General features: G+C 34.3%; 1 long non-coding RNA gene across 3 annotated transcripts; it reads left to right on the forward strand.

Moving 5' to 3' along the window:
• The first annotated feature begins 445 nt into the window (after positions 1-445).
• Positions 446-2933, forward strand: LOC129364284 (uncharacterized). Of its 3 annotated transcripts, none has more exons than XR_008606420.1 (4): positions 446-647; positions 1620-1711; positions 2286-2376; positions 2540-2933. It is a non-coding gene; the product is annotated as an uncharacterized LOC129364284 (long non-coding RNA). The 3 variants fall into 3 exon arrangements; XR_008606422.1 differs by having other exon boundaries at positions 1620-1654; XR_008606421.1 differs by lacking the exon at positions 446-647 and having other exon boundaries at positions 1479-1711.
• The last annotated feature ends 1238 nt before the right edge of the window (positions 2934-4171 follow it).

The raw sequence follows: 4171 nt of genomic DNA on the forward strand, positions 1-4171 counted from the left end.
ATGATTCATTATAGTTAGACTGATATTGTGCTGACGACAACGAGTGAGATCACGGGATATCACGCGAGAACACGCGAGACAATCGGTTTTTTCTCTCAACTGAACTAACGTGATTGAATGACGTTATCTCAACTTGAATACATCTAATTCCTCATATATATATATGTTTAATATATATATATATATATATATATATATATATATATATATATATATATATATATATATATATATATATATATATGTATATATATATATATATATGTATATATATATATATATATATATATATATATATATATATATATATATATATATATATATTTTTTTTTTTTTTAACATATATATATATATATATATATATATATATATATATATATATATATATATATATATATATATATATATATATATGTTTTTTTTTTATTTTATTCAATATCAATATTTGTCAAAGTTAATCTAATAAAAAAAAACACAGTGACGTCAGTTCCAAAGCGCTATTGTGTCAGACTCATCTCCCGCTGAAGAGGATCCAGCGACATCAAGAGATTACGGAAAATCACGCGAGATAACTGGCTCGCACCTTGTTGGGTTTTTTCAAGGGCAGAGGGGAGATTCCTGGCGTGCATCTACTTAATTTGAAGAAGGTAAGAGTCAAACTATTTTCATCTAAATCCATATAAAAATATGTAACTTAAAATTTCTCTACCATTTGCACCATTTTCTACTTGTTCCATACTTGTGTCACATTATTTCATGTTCTGTAGATTAAGTTGGTTAGGTTAAGGCAGATAGCTTTTTGTGATATCATTGGTAAATTTACATTTATCGCCGCACCATGTTAGGTACATTCTGTGCGAAAAAAGTCTGCAGAGCCATATGTAGTGTACAAAGCTGCTGCCGGAGACACAAATGGACCCCAGAAATGTCACAGTTTTGTTCCTCCTGAGCTCCCTGGAGGTTTAGAGGATTTTTAACACACGGATCTAACATCAGTCTATTTCTAACTATTTTAATTATATTTCAGTAATGTTACTATGGAGGTAAATGTAGATACACACACACACTTTGGTACCTTTCTATCATCATCGAGATTCTTAATTAATTATGGTAATAAAAAGTCCTACATTTCAGTCGGTGAAACCTGCAGAAAGCATTGCTTTCTGAGCTTTGTTAAATGTTCCTTAAATACCTGTTAGTCATGGATTTCTAGTATATTTTGTCAGGCTAAAACTCTCAATGGATTATCCATTATTACAGACTTGAGCTTTCTATTTTTTTCTTTAAAATACATATTCCTCTGCTGTAAAGATGTTGGGGTTTTTTGGACTCTTCTTTGTTGTCCCCAAATAATTGTAGCTCAGAAACAATATTGAAGTTCATTGGTTTAATTTTGAAATGTTGATGTTTTTGTGTTGATTGTTTGTGCTCATTTTGACCTTTGTTACTATTGCTTTCTACCATATTCAATTCACCATTGTTCTGCACATATGTGCTTGCATACAAGTGTCCAGTGGTTATATTCATGAGGCATTCAAGGGACTTGTACTAAAAGATACAACTCAGTTCAGTATGAATTGCATATTTTAATGGCTGAAAATATATCTGATCTCTTTCAGAACATCACCTGATCACCTGTCTGTAATCCACCTGCGTAAGTACTGGTCAAGGGGCTCATCGGCTATCAAGTTATAGATTTCAGTGGCTAATAGTAAGTTTTGCCAGATCTAAAGTGACTGAATGTAGTGTTAGAGAGCTTATAGAGCTAGAGTTCAGCTAAACATTTATTTGGCCAGTCTGTTTTATTTGTCTTTATTTGCGTGGGGATGTGGAAATGTAAGGAGTGTAGTCTCTCTCTGTCTCGTAGATATGACCTGTTAAAACATTTTACACTTAAACACCGGCATATGCGACGTTATCCATGCCCACACATAGACTGTCCATGTACTTGTAAGACATGGAATGCTTTGCATATTCATTTAAGTAGAAGGATATAGACTGTGTTGACCATTCTGTACTTTTCACATATTTCTTTGGTGATATATTCATGTCTTTATTTAAACCTCTAACAGCTTCAGTTAGATGTTTAAATGAGATGTTAAACTCCATTTTAGTCATGGCATAATGAAGGGATACTAACAATTTTAAATATCTTTCAAATAGACTGCAAGCCACTGATCACTTTTGTTGTCACTTCCTTTGAATGTAGCTATGTTTTCAAGTGTGTGAACCTATACTGCTGGAGTTTTGACATTGTTCTCATTGTTTTTGATCTGCATATTTAGGAAGACACTGCTGAGGTCAGACGAGAGTGCATCCTCAAATGTCTGTGTGTACCTAAATGAAGATCCAGAGAAGCTGGTGAGGGAGTACATGGTATGTTAAATTCTCTTTGTGTTTACAATAGAACTCCTAAGAGTTGTTAAAATACTTTCACCAACTAAGGTCCATGAGTGACTCAATCAATGTCAGTCTTAATTTATTTATTTAATTACATGTGAATTGTCTCTCCCCCAATACCCTTCCCTAACTCCCTTAGGACGTTGATGAATGCGCAGAAATGGCCAAAGCCGAGGCTGTCCTCGGAATCGTCATTTGAGCAGAGGCTGCCGATGCACATCTGGATGTTGGGATTGTCCTGGAGGAGGTGGAAGTTATGAACAGCTTGGGCAGTGTATCTTCTGCAATAGTGATGCTGCTGGGACTAATCTATGCACTAAACTTGAGCTACCCTCAAGTTTAGTGCGTTCAGCACTCAACTTGCTCAGTAACTCAAGCATACCTTTGAAGTAATACAGAAAATAATAATGAAATTGGATGGAAAGAACTTATCAAAGAAAGCACAAGTTCTCAATATGAAACTCGCTGCTAAGTTGAGCAAAGTTTCACATGGAAAATGAGTGTTTAAAGTCTGCAGTAGAAAAGATTTATATTGTTACAGTCTCTTAGTTGAGCAACTATACTGACATGTTTTATGTTGTAAAGAATTGGCTGGGAAATGAAACTGTAACCTTTTTGTTTTTAGTTGTTTTTTTTATTTCAATGTCCAACTCAGCTGTGTTTTGTGCTGTGTAAAAAAACGATGTATACAATTCTGAAAATACAATTGTGTTGTACCTTTTCTAATTGTTGAGTGTTCTTCCTACACTTTCACCTAGTGCTATCTTAAAATGCTTGATTAACGCTTGAAATATGTCTTTGAATTAACGTCATAAAATAATGAAAGGATTTCCACACGATTAACTAGCTGTCTTTTAGCATGAAGCATATTTGTTGAGCTAACTTGCTTTTAGTGAGTGGACCTACTGAATCAGTAGTGTGAAGTACCACTGTAAAATAAGGTGGTTTCAACTAGATTTACATTCATCTTAATGAAGTTACATCAATGATTTGGTCCTAAACATTGCAGATTAGTTGGCGGGCGGGTATTGCATTACACTGGGTCACGCTATAGTAACTGAGTTAAAGGAACCTTTAAAACATATGTTGAGCCAACACATTTCATTTGAATTTGAAATAACCTTAATGAATGGAGTTGAGCCAACTCATTTGATTTACAATCATCCATTGCCTTACCATAATTCTGGTTAAGCCAACATATTTGGTTTAAATTAGAACAACCTTAATGAATTATGTTTTGCCAACTCATTTTATTTATATAAGAATAACCACAATATATTACGTTGAGGCCAACATGTTTGATTTAGAATCACCCATTGAATCACCATAGTAACAAGTTGAGCCAACATTTGCTTTACATTGAATATCTAATAAATTAGGTTGACCTAACACATTTGCTTTAAATAGGAGTAACACAAGTACATGGTGCTGAAATAAAGCAAAGTAATCAGGTGGAAATCCTTTCCATAATTTTTTATGTTCATCCAATGACTTATTTTTTTCAGTGTGTCATTGACCCAAAAAGTTCAAGAGTTTTGAATATGTTCGCAAGTCTCTGCTCTGAAAATTCGCAGACGACGGAGGAGAGTGTGGGAGACTTGCAGAGAAACAAAAATCTATAAAGGGAAGCGGGACTTGGGGTGCTCTGAGAAGTGAACTGTGAACAGCCTTTTAGGAGCTGCACCATGAGAGTCCGTTCTGCTCCATATCTGTTTACGATCCCCTAACACCTTGTCAGTACTCATCACAATATTACTGCAACAATCCGCAG

The sequence above is a fragment of the Poeciliopsis prolifica genome, unplaced genomic scaffold, assembly GCF_027474105.1.
Source record: "Poeciliopsis prolifica strain line A6 unplaced genomic scaffold, Auburn_PproV2 SCAFFOLD011, whole genome shotgun sequence".
Classification (NCBI taxonomy): domain Eukaryota; kingdom Metazoa; phylum Chordata; class Actinopteri; order Cyprinodontiformes; family Poeciliidae; genus Poeciliopsis; species Poeciliopsis prolifica.